The sequence below is a fragment of the Schistocerca americana genome, chromosome 8 (assembly GCF_021461395.2).
Source record: "Schistocerca americana isolate TAMUIC-IGC-003095 chromosome 8, iqSchAmer2.1, whole genome shotgun sequence".
NCBI classification, from domain to species: Eukaryota; Metazoa; Arthropoda; class Insecta; order Orthoptera; family Acrididae; genus Schistocerca; species Schistocerca americana.
Genome location: NC_060126.1, coordinates 454,962,109 through 454,979,510, shown reverse-complemented (window position 1 = coordinate 454,979,510; position 17,402 = coordinate 454,962,109).

Genomic DNA, 17,402 nt, shown 5'->3' with positions numbered 1-17,402 from the left:
ACATCCTGCTCTGGATTGTAAGGGACAGTGAAATGGAAACCAGTCAGATGGAAAAAAAGTAAGTCAACCGTTTATTATTTTCAAAGCAATCACCGTAACTGATCATATGTTTATCCCGCTGTGAGACAAGGATACCGTCAAGAGTGACACAGAAACCACTGTTGTTCTCTATATACACTTTTTTTTTTGATGCGGCCCGCCACGAATTCCTTTCCTGTGCTAACCTCTTCATCTCAGAGTAGCACTTGCAACATACGTCCTCAATTATTTGCTTGACGTATTCCAGTCTCTGTCTTCCTCTACAGTTTTTGCCCTCTACAGCTCCCTATAGTACCATGGAAGTCATTCCCTCATGTCTTAGCAGATGTCCTATCATCCTGTCCCTTCTCCTTATCAGTGTTTTCCACATATTCCTTTCCTCTCCGATTCTGCGTAGAACCTCCTCATTCCTTACCTTATCAGCCCACCTAATTTTCAACATTCGTCTATAGCACCACATCTCAAATGCTTCGATTCTCTTCAGTTCCGGTTTTCCCACAATCCATGTATCACTACCATACAATGCTGTACTCCAGACGTACATACTCAGAAATTTCTTCCTCAAATTAAGGCCGGTATTTGATATTAGTAGACTTCTCTTGGCCAGAAATGCCTTTTTTGCCATAGCGAGTCTGCTTTTGATGTCCTCCTTGCTCCGTCCGTCATTGGTTATTTTACTGCCTAGGTAGCAATATTCCTTAACTTCATTGACTTCGTGACCATCAATCCTGATGTTAAGTTTCTCGCTGTTCTCATTTCTACTACTTCTCATTACCTTCGTCTTTCTCCGATTTACTCTCAAACCATACTGTGTACTCATTAGACTGGTCATTCCGTTCAACAGATCATTTAATTCTTCTTTCACTCAGGATAGCAATGTCATCAGCGAATCGTATCAATGATATCCTTTCACCTTGTATTTTAATTCCACTCCTGAACCTTTCTTTTATTTCCACCAATGCTTCCTCGATGTACAGATTGAAGAGTAGGGGCGAAAGGCTACAGCCTTGTCTTACACTCTTCTTAATACGAGCGCTTCGTTCTTGATCGTCCACTCTTATTATTCCCTCTTGGTTGTTGTACATATTGTATATGACCCGTCTCTCCCTATAGCTTACCCCTACTTTTTTCAGAATCTCGAACAGCTTGCACCTTTTTATATTGTCGAACGCATTTTCCAGGTCGACAAATCCTAGGAAAGTGTCTTGATTTTTCTTTAGCCTTGCTTCCATTATTAGCCGTAATTTCAGAATTGCCTCTCTCGTCCCTTTACTTTTCCTAAAGCCAAACTGACCGTCACCTAGCGCATTCTCAATTTTGTTTTCCACTCTTCTGTATATTATTCTTGTAAGCAGCCTCGATGCATGAGCTGTTAAGCTGATTGTGCGATAATTCTCGCACTTGCCAGCTCTTGCCGTCTTCGGAATTGTGTGGATGATGCTTTTCCGAAAGTCAGATGGTATATGGCCAGACTCATATATTCTACACACCAACGTGAATAGTCGTTTTGTTGCCACTTCCCCCAATGATTTTAGAAATTCTGATGGAATGTTATCTATCCCTTCTGCCTTGTTTGACCGTAAGTCCTCCAAAGCTCTTTTAAATTGCGATTCTAATACTGGATCCCCCATCTCTTCTAAATCGACTCCTGTTTCTTCTTCTATCACATCAGACAAATCTTCACCCTCATAGAGGCTTTCAAAGTATTCTTTCCACCTATCTGGTCTCTCCTCTGCATTTAACAGTGGAATTCCCGTTGCACTCTTAATGTTACCACCGTTGCTTTTAATGTCATCAAAGGTTGTTTTGACTTTCCTGTATGCTGAGTCTGTCCTTCCGACAATCATATCTTTTTCGATGTCTTCACATTTTTCCTGCAGGCATTTCGTCTTAGCTTCCCTGCACTTCCTATTTATTTCATTCCTCAGCGACTTGTATTTCTGTATTCGTCATTTTCCCCGAACATGTTTGTAATTCGTCCTTTCATCAATCAACTGAAGTATTTCTTCTGTTACCCATGGTTTCTTCGCAGCTACCTTCTTTGTACTTACTGGTCATTAAAATTGCTACACCAAGAATAAATGCAGATGATGTCATTGGACAAATATATTATACTTGAACTGACATGTGATTACATTTTCACGCAATTTGGGTCTATAGATCCTGAGAAATCAGTACCCAGAACAACCACCTCTGGCCGTAATAACGGCCTTGATACGCCTGAGCATTGAGTCGAACAGAGCTTGGATGGCATGTACAGGTACATCTGCCCATGCAGCTTCAACACGATGCCACAGTTCATCAAGAGTAGTGACTGGCGTATTGTGACGAGCCAGTTGCTCGGCCACCATTAACCAGACGTCTTCTGACGAGCCAGTTGCTCGGCCACCATTGACCAGTCGTCTTCATTTGGTGAGAGACCTGGAGAATGTGCTGACCAGGGCAGCAGTCGAACATTTTCTGTAGCCAGAAAGGCCCGTACAGGACCTGCAACATGCGTCCCTGCATTATCCTGCTGAAATGTAGGGTATCGCAGGGATCGAATGAAGGGTAGAGCCACGGGTCGCAACACATCTTAAATGTAACGTGTACTGTTCAAAGTGCCATCAATGCGAACAAGAGGTGACGGAGACGTGTAACCAATGGCGCCCCATACCATCACGCTGGGTGACACGCCAGCATGGGGATGACGAATACACGCTTCCAATGTGCGTTCACAGCGATGTCGCCAAACACGGACGCGACCATCATGATGCTATAAAGAGAATCTGGATTCATCCGGAAAATGACGTTTTACCATTCGTGGACCCAGGTTCGTCGTTGAGTACACTATCGCAGGCGCTCCTGTCTGTGATGCAGCATCAAGGGTGACCGCAGCCATGGTCTCCGAGCTGATAGTCCATGTTGCTGCAAACGTCGTCGAACTGTTCGTGCAGATGGTTGTTGTCTTGCAAACGTCCCCATCTGTTGACTCAGGGATCGAGACGTGGCTGCTCGATCCGTTACAGCCATGCGGATAAGATGCCTGTCATATCGACTACTGGTGATACGGGTCCGTTGGGATCCAGCACGGCGTTCCGTATTACCAGCCTAACCCCCCCCCCCCCCCTCGATTCCATATTCTGCTAACAGGCATTGTTGGATCTCGACCAACGCGAGCAGCAATGTCGCGATACGATAAACCGCAATCGCGATAGGCTACAATCCGACCTTTATCAAAGTCGGAAACGTGATGGTACGCATTTCACCAGGCAACGCCGGTCAACTGCTGTTTGTGTATGAGAAATCGACTGGAAACATTCCTCATGTCAGCACGTTGTAGGTGTAGCCACCGGCGGCAACCTTGTGTGAATGCTCTGAGAAGCTAATCATTTGCATATCACAGCATCTTCTTCCTGTCGGTTAAATTCCGATCTCTCCCTGTGCGAGTTCCATATTTCTGGAGCCCTGAAGAAAGACATTCGTGGTCGTCCATTTGCTTCGGGCGAAGTAATGCACGCCTTCGTACTATCACGGTTATGTAGACAACCACAAACGATTTTCCATAAAGGTATTGACCATCTTGTCACCGTGGGATAAATGTATTATCAGTTATGGGTATTACTTTTGAAACAAAAAGCAGTTTACTTACTTGTTTTCCGGATTTCTAGTTTCCTATTGAATACCCATAAAGGTTCCAGTTATGAGCAATTGCACACGCAACAAAATAACCTTCTGAATTTTTTTATATGTTCTATAGACTATTGGAATTGCGGGTAACCATACTCGTAACTGTGGAAACTGTGAATAAGCTATCTGTGCTTCTTGGAAAATTAGAAAGTGTTTCGAAAGAACTATTGTATTTGGTGGACAAATCCACCAGCATACTGCGCTCCCTAACTAACCAGCTCTCTACTGAACGTTTCACGAATACTTTCATACAGTCCTTACCGCGTGTCTCCAAGTACACTTTGTGGTCAAAGGTATCCGGACACCTCCAAAAAGATAAGTTTTTCATATTAGATACATTGTGCTGCCATCTACTGCCAGATACTCCATATCGGCGACCTCAGTAGTCATTAGACATCGTGAGAGAGCAGAAGGGGGTGCTCCGCGGAACTCACGGACTTCGAATGTGGTCAAGTGATTGGGTGTCACTTGTGTCATAAGTCTGTACACTTGATTTCCACACTCCTAAACCTCCCTAAGTCCACTGTTTCCGATGTGATAGTGAAGTGAAAACGTGAGGGGACACGTACAGCACAAAAGCGTACAGGCCGACCTCGTCTGTTGACTGATAGAGACCGCCGACAGTTGAAGAAAGCCGTAATGTGTAATAGGCAGACGTCTATCCAGACAATCACGTAGGAATTCCAAACTGCATCAGGATCTACTGCAAGTACTATGACAATTAGGAGAGAGGTGAGCAAAATAGGATTTCATGGTCGAGCGGCTGCTCATAAGCCACACATCACGCCGGTAAATGTCAGCGATGCCTCGCTTAGTGTAAGGAACGTAAACATTGGACGATTGAACGTGGTGTGGAGTCACGAATCACGGTACACAATGCGGCGATCGGATGTCAGGGTGTTGGTATGGCGAATGCCTGGTGAACGTCATCGGCCAGCGTGTACAGTGCCAACAGTAAAATTCTGAGGCGTTCGTGTTATGGTGTGGTCGTGTTTGTCATGGAGGGGGCTTGAACCCCCAGTTTTTCTCCGTAGCACTGTCACAGCACGGGCCTACATTGATGTTTTAAGTACCTTCTTGCTTCCCATTGTTGAAGAACAATTCGGGGATGGCGATTGCATCTTTCAGGACGATCGAGCACCTGTTCTAATGCACGGTCTGTGGCGGAGTGGTTACACGACAATAACATCCCTGTAACGGACTGGCGTGCACAGAGTCCTGGCCTGAATTCTATAAAACACCTTTGAGATACTTTGGAACGCCGACTTAGTGCCAGGCCTCACCGACCGACATCGATATCACTCCACGGTGCAGCACTCCGTGAAGAATGGGCTGCCATTGTCCAAGAAACCTTCCAGGACCTGACTGAATATATGCCTGCGAGAGTGGTAGCATTCATCAAGGCTAGGGGTGAGCCAACACCATACTGAATTCCAGCTTTACCTATGGAGGGCGCAGCGAACTTATGTCATTCTCAGCCACGTTTCTGGATACATTTGATCACATAGCGTATGTGATTAGTTGTAAATAACTATGCACTGTTCCTGTCAAAAGTACATGGCCCACAAGCTCGAGATAAAATTTTTCAAAATGTTCGGCTACTTGGAAATCATTTGCAACCATTCATGGACTTCGCGTGCCCAAACAAAGATGGAAACGTTTATGCATCTACATCTACATCTACGTGATTGCTCTGCTATTCACAGTGAAGTGCCTGGTAGAGGGTTCAATGAACCATCTTCAAGCTGTCTCTCTACCGTTACAATCTCGAACGGCGCACGGGAAAAACGAGCACTTACATTTTTCTGCGCGAGCCCTGATTTCTCTTATTTTATCGTGATGATCATTTCTCCCTATGTAGGTGGGTGCCAACAGAACGCTTTCGCAATCGGATGAGAAAACTGGTGCTTGAAATTTCATGAGATTGTCCCGTCGCAACGATGCTCCCGAATAGGGCGGACAAGCGTGGTGTCAGCAGTCTCTTTAGTAGACCTGGTGCACCTTCTAAGTGTTCTGCGAATGAATCGCAGTCTTTGGTTTGCTCGATCCGCAACATTATCTATGTGATCATTCCAATTTAGGTTATTTGTAACTGTAATCCCTAAGTATTTAGTTGAATTTACAGCATTCAGATTTGTGTGACTTATCGGGTAATCGAAATTAGGCGCATTTATTACGGTATGCCGGCCGCGGTGGTCTCGCGGTTCTAGGCGCGCAGTCCGGAACCGTGCGACTGCTATGGTCGCAGGTTCGAATCCTGCCTCGGGCATGGATGTGTGTGATGTCCTTAGGTTAGTTAGTTTTAAGTAGTTCTAAGTTCTAGGGGACTGATGACCACAGCAGTTGAGTCCCATAGTGCTCAGAGCGATTTGAACCATTTTTTTTATTACGGTATATTGATAACTTTTACTTATGGACCGTCTGACAGCAACTGCATAAAACACAATTTTAGTGCCATACGCGTTTCGCCTTTATTTTCTGCAAGGCATCATCAGTGGCCTGGAATATGTACATATGTTAGCTATTTTAATTTAAATTTTTGTCATTGTGCCTATAGGCTATAAACAGTTCTGGTGGTTGGTATTTCCTATTAAGTAGTAATGTTTTGAACTGTACTTACAGGTTGCGTGGACAGTTTCTTACATATTACGCTCCTGTTGCATTTTTGGTGTTGTTGTTCTTGTTATGAACGCCAATTTGCGGTTTTTTTCACATTTCACAGCACTATGCACTGAACGCTTGTTTCAATGCAATGTTTTGGTTTCTGTTGTCGACTGTCAAATGTTTCTGCCAAAGATCAAATATTATTGCCAAACTTATGAGAGTAACTATTGAAGTACGAGTATCTGTGGTCTGTTCGTGTATGCATTTGTGTGTGCGTTTGTGTATGTGTGTGTGTGTGTGTGTGTATGAGTGTTTTTTTGGTGTAATATTAATTTTATTTTATTTATTTATTTATTTATTTTGTCCTGTGTGTGTATGTGTGTGTGTGTGTGTGCGCGCGCGTGTGTGTTTTGGTGTGATATATATTTTTTGTGCTGTGTGTGTGTGTGTGTGTGTGTGTGTGTGTGTGTGTGTGTGTCTGTATTTTGGTGTTATATAATTTATTTTTTTTGGGGGGGGGGGGGGGCGGGCTGTGTATGTGTGTGTGTGTGTGTGTGTGTGTGTGTGTGTGTGTGTGTGTTTAGATGTTGTGGGGAAGAGTTTTTTTGTTTTATGTTATAATTTCCTTTATTAAGTGTAGTAGGGAGCCTGTGACGATGTGTGTTTGTTCATTTATCACATGTTTGTTTTCTGCTATGGCTTTCTGGATGTGGAAGTTTTCTTGCATTTGTATAAGATGTTTGTCATGGTTGCTTATTCTCATTATTTTCATTTCTTGTTCCATGTTTGTAGGATGATGGTTGTAGTGTTTTAAATGCTCTGCAAATGTGGAATGGTTGTTTCATACTTCCAACATCTGATATGTTCTTTGTATCTTGTTTCAAAATTCCTGCATGTCATGCCTATGTATACTGCATCACAACTTTGACATTCAAGTTTATATATTCCTGATTGTTGGAATTTGTCCCTCTTGGTAGCTGGCTGGCTTAGGTGTGATTGAAGGGTTTGCCCAGGCTTATATGCTATTTTGAAGCCCTGTCTCTTTAGGATGTTTGCAACTCTGTGTGTTAGTTTATGTGTGTAGGTCATGGTGTACCATCTGGTTCTTTTCTGTGTGGTGTTGTCATTGTGTGTGTTTGTTGGGTGTGTTTGTAAGTTTTCAGCTTGTGAGTTCTTTTGTATTTTGGAAATGTTGTGTTTGTTTTTTATTTGTGTTTTTATTTTTTGATTGAGCCTGTGTACCACATGTGTGTCATACCCGTTGTTCGTAGCTATTTGTATGATTGTACTCATTTCTTGTTCATAGTTTCTCTTGCTGAGTGGGATTCTGTTTAATCTATGTAACATGTGTCTTAGTGCTGCAAGTTTCTGGCTGTGGGGGTGGTTGGATGTGGAATGTATTATTGTGTCTGTGGCTGTTAGTTTTCTAAAGATGTTAAATTATGTTTTCCATTTTCTTTTTTAATTGTAATGTCAAGAAAATTTATTTGATTTTCTTTTTCTTTTTCAAGTGTGAATTTTATGTTCTGATGAGCTTTGTTTATTTCTGAATGGAGTTCATCTATTTTTTCACTTGGCTCATCTACAAGGCAAGTAATGTCATCCACGTATCTGTACCAATATATGATTTTGAAACTTTCATTTGTGGTTATCTTATCAAATATCTGATTTTCTAGGTGACTGATGAAAATGTTTGCTAGTGTTCCTGATATTGGGGATCCCATGGGCAGTCCATCAGTTTGTAGATAATATTCTTTCTCAAACTGAAAGCAGTTTTGTTCAGTTGTCAGTCTGAGCATATCTGTTATTTCTTTTATTGCGTCTGTGGTGAGGTTGCTGTGGGATGAGAGATTTTGTTCTATGATTTCTATTGTTTCTGTGATAGGGATGGAGGTATATATATTTTCTATATCGAATGAAATGCAACAGGAGCGTAATATGTAAGAAACTGTCCACGCAACCTGTAAGTACAGTTCAAAACATTACTACTTAATAGGAAATACCAACCACCAGAACTGTTTATAACCTATAGGCACAGTGACAAAAATGTAAATAAAAATAGCTAACGTATGTACATATTCCAGGCCACTGATGATGCCTCGCAGAAAATAAAGGCGAAACGCGTATGGCACTAAAATTGTGATTTATTCAGTTGCTGTCAGATGGTTGATAAGTAAAAGTTATCAATATACCGTAATATTACACGCAACTGAGGAAGACAGGACCAAAAAAGTTGTAGGCGCATTTATTTTAGTACTCATGTGAATAACGTCACACTTTTCTTTATTCAGGGTCAATCGCCACTTTTCTCACCATACAGATATCTTATATAAATCATTTTGCAATTCGTTTTGGTCGTCTGATGACTTTACGAGTCGGTAAATGACAGCATCATCTGCAAACAATCTAAGATGGCTACTAAAATTGTTTCCTACATCGTTAATATAGATGAGGAACAATGGAGGGTCTATATCACTTCCTTGGGGAACGTCGGATATTACTTCTGTTTTACTCGATGACTTTTCGTCTATTATTACGAACTGTGACCTTTCTGACAGGAAATTAGGAATCCAGTCGCACAACTGAGGCGGTATTCCGTAGGCACGGAGTTTTGTTAGAAGACGCTTGTGAGGGATGGTGTCGAAAGCCTTCTCGAAATCTAAAAATATGGAATCAATTTGACATCCCCCGTCGATAGCACTCATTACTTCATGAGTATAAAGGGCTAGTTATGTTTCGCAAGAACGATGTTTTCTGAATCCGTGCTGACTATGTGTCAATAAATCGTTTTCTTCGAGGTGCCTTATAATGATCGAATACAGTATATGTTACAAAACCCTACTGCAAATCGAAGTTACAGATATGGGCATGTAATTTAACGGTTTACTCCTACTTCCATTTTTGGGTAGTGGCGTGACTTGAGCAATTTTCCAGTCTTTCTGTACGGATCTTTCTATGAGCGAGCGGTTGTATATAACTCCTAAATATGGAGCTATTGTATCAGCATACTCTTAGAGGAACCTGACTGGTATACAATCTGGACCAGAAGCCTTGCCTTTATTAAATGATTTAAGCTGCTTTGCGAAACCGAGCTTATCTACTTCTATGTTTCTTACCTTGGCAGTTGTTCTTGGTTGGAATTCAGGAATATTTACTTCGTCTTCATTGGTGAAGGAGTTTTGCAGAACCATGTGTGGTAACTCTGCTTTAGTGGCACTGTCATCGGTGACTTCACCGTTGTTATCGCGCAGTGAAGGTATCGATCGCGTCTTGCCACTGGTGTGCTTTATATATGAGCAGAATCTCTTTGGGTTTTCTGCCGGATTTCGAGACAGAATTTCGTTATGGAAATTATTGAAAGTATCTCGCATTGAAGTAGCGCTATATTTCGAACTTTTGTAAAACTTTGTCAGTCTTGGCAATGTTGCGTTCTTTTAAATTTGGCATGCTGTTTTCGCTGCTTCTGAAACAGCGATCTAACCCGTTTAGTTTACCATGGGGAATCAGAACGATCACTTATTAATTTATGTGTTATATATCTCTCAATTGCTGTCGATACTATCTCTTTGAAATCATTCCACAACTTTTCTACGCTTACATGATCAGATCGGAAGGAGTGCAGACTGTGTCTTAAAACGACGTTAAGAGCATTTTTATCAGCTTTTTTAAATAGATACACTTCGCGTTAGTTTTTGATGTTTGTCGGTGTTACGGCATTCAGCCTAGCAGCAACTGCCTTGCGGTCGCTAATCCCTGTATTCGTCACGATACTTAATATTTGTCTAGGATTATTTGTTGCTAATATGTCAAGTATGCTTTCGCAACCATTTACGCTTAGAGTGGGCCCATGAACTAATCGTTCAAAATAATTTTCTGAGAAAGCATTCAGTACAATTTCGGATGACGTTTTTTATACCTGCTGCCGGCTTTAAACGTGTAATTTTTCCAGCATATCGAGGGTAGATTGAAGTCACCACCGACTATAACTGTATTAGTGCGGTACCTATTTGAAATGAGACTCAAGTTTTCTTTGAAGTGTTCAGCAACTATATCTTCTGAGTCAGGGGGTCGTTAAAACGATCCAATTAATAGTTTAGTCCCATTGTCAAGTATAACCTCTATCCATACTATTTCGCAGGTACTATCTACTTCGATTTCATTACAAGGCAAACTACTTCTGACAGCAGTAAATACTAGACCACCAACTGTATTTAATCTATCCTTTCCAAACCCTTGGATCACCTGAAAAAATTTCGGCCGAAATTATTTCCGGCTTTAGCCAGCTTTCTTTATCTATAACTATTTGAGCTTCAGTGCTTTCTATTAGGGTTTGGAGCTCTGGTTCTTTCCCAACACGGCTACGACAATTTACAACTATAATACCGATCGTTTCTACAACTAACTTACTGTGTTTTACCTGTCCCCTTTTAGACAGACGCCCTTGATGTGGTTTCCTGAGACCCTCTAACCTAAAAAACCGCCCAGTCTCTTCCATACAGTCCCCGCTACCCGTGTAGCCGCTTCCTGTGTGTAGTGGACTTCCTCGAGCTGAAGCAGCCATCACACTCAAACATTTAATTTCCACGTGTCTTACCAATGTAGCCCTTACCTTTCGAACTTGCTCTTGTATTCACACGCGTTGGCAAGATATTCATCACACATGTCAAAGCATGTCATATATGTTATTTTTACTGACAAAAGCTTGAGTCAAACGTTTATGTGGACTTTTCTTCTCCTCTGAACGCTACGAATATATTCTAGATGAATTTGATAAGTCAGATATTACTTTAATTTGTTTTCCAAATTAATTCTGTTGTTGAATCTTCGTCATAGACAGAAACGATGTACCGGATCATTGGCGATGGTCTTACGGACTGAATTATTCAGGCACGACTCCTACACCCCCCTAACAAATTTAAAACAAAGAATACTGCGAAGCAGTGGTCTAACACAGCCCGGAGGATTGTTTCGAAATTCAGCCCTCAGCGTAGCAAGTGCTGATTTGAAGCTTCCTGGCAGATTAAAACCGTGTATCGGATCAGGACCCGTACAGTCTTAACATGCCCAGAAGTTTCAAACAGGCGCACACTCCGATGCAGCGTAAAAATTCATGCTGTGGCTTGATAACGTATTGCGCGAGATACTGTCGTTTTTGAACAATTATTTGTTATTGACAACAAGTTGCGTAAGAGGAATAAAGACACAGAGCTATCTTTACAATGGTGTGTTACTTATAAGCCTACAACCTACGAACTGTAATGGAAGAAGTCGTTGATAATATGTATCTACATTCTGATATCATAAGAAGAGACAAATGACACTACATTTTCTGTAATTTTAAGAATTAACTAAATCTACGCTTCCAGCATTTATAGCAAATTTTCTAGGTTCTGTGTATACTGGAACGAAATGCCAGTGGTGTGTGTTCATCGTGGAATGAGGGTACGTGCGCGAAACTTATCGTATTCAGTCACATGGAGACAAAAACAGTATAGCGTTGTGGATATAATTACAAAGGGTTCCATAACCTTATTGGAATGTTGTTCCAGTTAATGGAACATTTGTCACTGTCTCTAGGAGCTATAATTCGTCCACTTCTGCGTAATGCGGAGCGCGTTATGCTGTTGACCACGAAGCGTGACCTAATTAAGCACCATCATCCAATCAGCTCTGTGTCCCTCGAGACAATACATTCGATAAAATACTGCCATACTCGAGTGGTCCAGACATTTTCAACGCAGAAACACAGTCCGGTCGTCTAAAATAGCAGCAGCACCTCTTTTCCAATAAAATACGATCACAACTTATCACGCAGAACCTAAGAAAACCCTTTATTTCCGTTATGTAGTTAAAACTTGTTTCAGGTGATTTTTATGTATGATGTACGTACAGCATACAACTAAGCAAACCGGAACGGCGGGAAAGGGAGTTCACGGGGAAAGTGTAAGAGTGCGTAACAGAGGAGAGAACACTGATGCCGATTCTACATATCGGTTTTTAATGTAAAGATTGTAATAAAGGGTAAGACAATGAACAGAAGTACAACAGTACGTACTGCTGTGAAGCTGTCCGAGTTACTTCATCTGTCTGCCTGAAAATACTGAACTGGGAAAAAGAAATCTATTTAGCATGAGATACAGATTTTTCTTATGATTCCTTGTTCCGAAAACTGGTGATGTTTATGGCTATTACACGTACAGAGAGTTCTTGGAAAGTGGAATAATAACACAGATGCGCGGAATATAGCAGCAAATGGCACTTGTATCATTGAGGACTGATTGTGTGGGCAGTATCAAACTTGACAAACGTGCAGACTTCCACACTGTCTGAAGCAGAAAGAACTGTAATTTTTTCTGTGCTATATGTGTCATACCCCTTAAATATTCGTTCAGCGCAAATGCATTCATTTTAATATAACCACAGTGTTACCTATACCCGCTGCAGGAACCCTTTACAGTCAAATTAGAAGGATTTTTATAATGAGAAGCACTGCTATTGCGTCTAAAAAAATACACTATAGTTAGCTAGTTAATTGTTTACGTCGTACTGGAGTCCTCTGCAGGCTCCAATAAATGTTTTGCAGAATTATAGCTGTAAGGTTGTAAGACCTTCGAGAATACTACAACACACTTTAGGCTTCCCTTCACAAACATGTCCACCTTCTCATGTATGTATGTGCCCAGAGCTTTGACGTCGCCAAATGTAATCTTGAAATTTAAATAAATTACAAATCAGAGTAAAACTTACTTAAAAGTCTTACCCAGTTAACCGCTAACCGACTTTTGCAGCGAGAACAGTTCGGTTTATAATTCCCAATCTGGAGTAACTACAAGCTAATTTGCTGCTGAAGATTATGGAGAGTGCGACCATTATGAAGTATGGAACTAACGCAAAATACTCAATTTGTATTCCCTATCCGGTACACCGAAACCTTGAGCAATGCTCTTGCACCAATGGGCTCTCCATGAATAATTAGTGGCCGATTTCGAGCTTCAAGTCTGGTTCTACCTTCTGTTTTCAGATCTCTCTTCTGCGGCCTGCTTATTGTAATTAAGCTCCGCAGTCTACTGGAGTGAGGTAGAACATTCTTGTATGCGATTTCCAACTACTGTAACGTGTTTCTGGAACGGTATAACCCACAACCATATTAAGGCTGTTTCTCTGCCAGCGGTTACAGTACAGTTCCATCGTCTCGGAATGAAAAATTCAGTGCTAATCAATACATACTTTGCAACAGAATTAAAGGATCACTTTTACGAAACACTGTAATGCCCACCCACTGCGACGCATAAGTCTGAAATTTGACTCAAAAACCGTGCCTTCAACATTTCTCTTTAATAGTGCAAGAGCGTGGCGCCCTACGACGGCACACTCGGGCTCTAAGACGCTTCAAACACCCAGGTGTCGACACCTGCGTGAAGAAAGGTCACAGCTGAGAAGTTCATGGGACGTGTAAGGTAAGTTATTGATGTCACAGGGGCATCATGTTTACCACAATTCTGCTCAACGTTACCACGAATGTCTCACATGATGGGCAGGTCATCACTGCCCCTCTTACCCCTGACATTTAACCCCTTCTTTTGGCGCCTCTGCGATGGAGGTTAGAACCGCGACGCCAAGGGTTGAAATCATGCGATTTGCTAATGAGTGGCTGACGAAAACTTTGAAGACATTCCGCCGCTCAGATATGGCACGAAAAAGCCTCAGTGGTGGCATAAATGGCGTCATTGTAACCACACCTTTCCCTGGGATGTTGATTCTCACACATTTCATGGCCGAAAGCGACAATTCGCAATGTGATAATCAATAAGAAGATGTTCTTATCGAATTTTAACATAGCTGACACCTTATGTTCTATGAATCCTTCTCTGTGTATATTTTGGGGTTTAAACGTGATCTGACGCCTTTGGAGCACAGCGCGAGCGCAATTGTTGCTTTGGTGTATATGTTGGAATCACTAGGGGCTGATCAAAACCATTCGGTGAAATCTGAACGTGATTAGTGGGTGGAAAGGATACTTATGCATTTTCATACCTCGTATTGGTACTACAGGGAGCTGCAGAAGGTAAAAACTGTAGAGGAAGACAGGAAAAACACTCCTCTTTCGTCTCTCCCTGTGCCGTAATCGCGTGGTGCGCGAGGGGGGAAGGGAAGGCTGGGGGGGGGGGGGGGGAAGCCCTGGGGAGGGGAGGGGAAGGTTGGGGGGGGGGGGGGAAGTTGCGACATTCACACACAGCAAACGGCGAAGTGTCCCTCTCAGACTCCCCAGTTCGGCAAAACCCTCGATGGAACCTGTCCACTTTTACTGAGAATTTTAAAAGCCATCGTTTGAAGAAACAACCCATAAAGTAGTCCCAGGCGCCTGCAGGTGGACAACTCGCTGGCACCTCTGCAAATCCAGTTACCTGCCTACGAGCGCCTCTCACTGCCCCATTGACTGTTCCTCTTCACCTTCATTTCTAAAATTCCCAATAAAAGCTGGCAGGTGCCATCGAGCGTTTTGCCGAACTGGGGGAAGGGGGGAGGGGGGAGGGGGGGAGCGGGGGAGGGGGGGGAGGGTGTCTTAGAGGGATCCTTCGCCATTTTATTCATGCCTGTGTCAGTGGCGCATCCCGCTGTGATCACCCCACAGGAGGACTCGAAATGGAAGTGGAGAAAAAAACATAAGATGAATCACTTTGAAATTTCGTCGAATGGTTTTGTATGATCTCTAGTGTTTCCAACCTGCACAAAAAAAGTAGTGGTCGCACTGCGCTTAAAAAGAAGTCAGATCACGTTTAACGGGGATGCAGCCCCACAATGTCCTTACAGCAGGATGGAAACGTCCGAGGGTATCAGCAATGTGAAAGGTTCCCAAGAACGTCTTCCTATTGCTCACAGTACTGCGGACTGTCGTTTTTGATCATGAAACGTGTGGGAATCAAAACCCCAGGAAAAGGTGTGGTTACAGTGACGCCCTTTATGCCGCCCCTGAGGCCTTTCCGTACCTATTCTGAGTGGTGGTGTGTGTGCAACATCTTTCTTGACCATTCATAAGAAAATCATGTGATTTCAACGCTGAATGTCGGGGTTCTAATCTCCTTCGCAGAGGCCTCAAAGGAAGGGGTGAAATGTGGGTAGGAGGGGCTGTGACGACCTTCCTATCATGTGACATATCCATGGTGACTTTGGACGGAATTCTGGCGAAGTTTATTGCCAATGTGACATCATTAACCCACCCTGTACGCCACTGAACTTCTGAGCTGTTCCCTTTCCTTCGTATGTGGTGACACGTTGATGTTTGAAGTGCACTCCAGCAAGCCGCAAGCTGCAACCTTTTGTGTAATTACTGAGGAATGGGAGAAAATTATGAGATTGCGAAAACTTGATCCTTTAACTCTGATGCGTAGAGTGTTTTCAGGAGGTGGTCCCCAGAAGCTGGTAGATATTTGAAAAACGTCACGGTCACCGCCTTGAGCTGCTGATGAAATCTTTGTTTCAAGAACCAGCTTCGGTCGCCTGACCATCATATGGTATTTAAAAGCACTCACATGCGTGATATTATAATCACTGATGTCAGATAATAGAAACATATATTTATCACTGTTGCCACATCGTAACAAAAACAACAGTATATAAACTGTAGCAGTACCTTCTTTCCCGTCACACCAGCAGTCGGTGTCTAGTCTGCAAACGGACTGACAACATTTGGTGGCTGTATGCACTCTACTGCTTGCGTTGACATGGGACTAACTTCATTGCTGGTTCAGTATCATGCACGTAGCATCAAATGTTTAGTGTTCATCACAGACTGTACAAGCACGTAACATCGACTGTTACTGTTTAGACAAATTTTGTTCTGGTTCAGTGCAATGGAACTGTACTAAAATGCGGAGTTGGCAGATGTCCACTTGCTGTACGGATTAGCAGGTGTCACTGGCCGTTGCACTCAACGATTGTATCCTATTGTATCGTATTGTACCGTGTAAGAACGGTGCTCCGGCAGGACGATGCTTGAAGCACTTGATCGTCGGCTTTGGGAGCATGGGACGTTTAACCCAACTTTTCGCGAATGGGGAAGCGCTAGAAGGCTGAAGACACCTCAGCGGTTGGAGAAGGAAATTGTTCGTGCGGTTGATGACAAGGTTAGCGTCAGCGTAGGACAATTCCTGCAGCAAGTAAAGTTGAGCCTCGTAACTGTCTAGAGAGGGCTTCGTGACAACCCGCTGTGTCCGTACCGTGTACAGCGTGTGCAGGCACTATTAGCTGTTGATTTACGTGCTCGGGTACATTTCTGCGAATGAGTCATTCAACACCGTGTCAACTCTCACTTTATTGCAAGTGTACTGTTCAAGGATGAAATTTTCGTGTAAGAGCGATGCGATTGTAGATTTTCACCATCAGTTTGTATGTGCTGCTGAGAATACTCACGTCATTACGGAATCACGTCATCAACAGAGGTTTTCTGTCAAAGTTTGGGCCCGCATTGTTGCTGACTATTGGGGTCTCATGTTCTCTCACGAAATAAAGATTTTGCGGACGCTTGTCCATGTAACGCATTTTTTCCCTTTTAGTGTGAGGAAGGTTTCGTGAAAGTTTGGGCACACCCTTTCTTGCACCCTGTATTCAGTTATACACTGATCAGCCAGAACATTTCGACCACCTACCTAATAGCCGATATGTTCACCTTTGGCACGGATAACAGCGGCGATGCGTCGTGGTTTGGTAGCAGTCAAACCTTGGTGGGTCGCAGAAGGGAGTTGGCACCAAATCTGCACACACAAGCCACCTAATACCCATAAATTTCGGGGAGGGGGTCATGAGTTCCGGAGCCACGTTCAGTCACCTCCCAGATGTGCTCTATCGGGTTCAGATCTGGCGAGTTGGAGGACCAGCTGGAACTCGCCCACTGTGTTCCCCGAACCTCTCAATCACAGTCCTGGTCTTGTGGCTTGGCGCGTTATCTTGTTGAAAAATCCCACTGCCGTTGGGAATCATGATCGTCATGAAGGTATGTACATGATCTGCAGCCACTGTACAATGGATGTTCCCCAGAGGATAACGCAGCCCCTGCCAGCTTGCCCCCGTCCCGCAGCACACGTGTGAAGGAG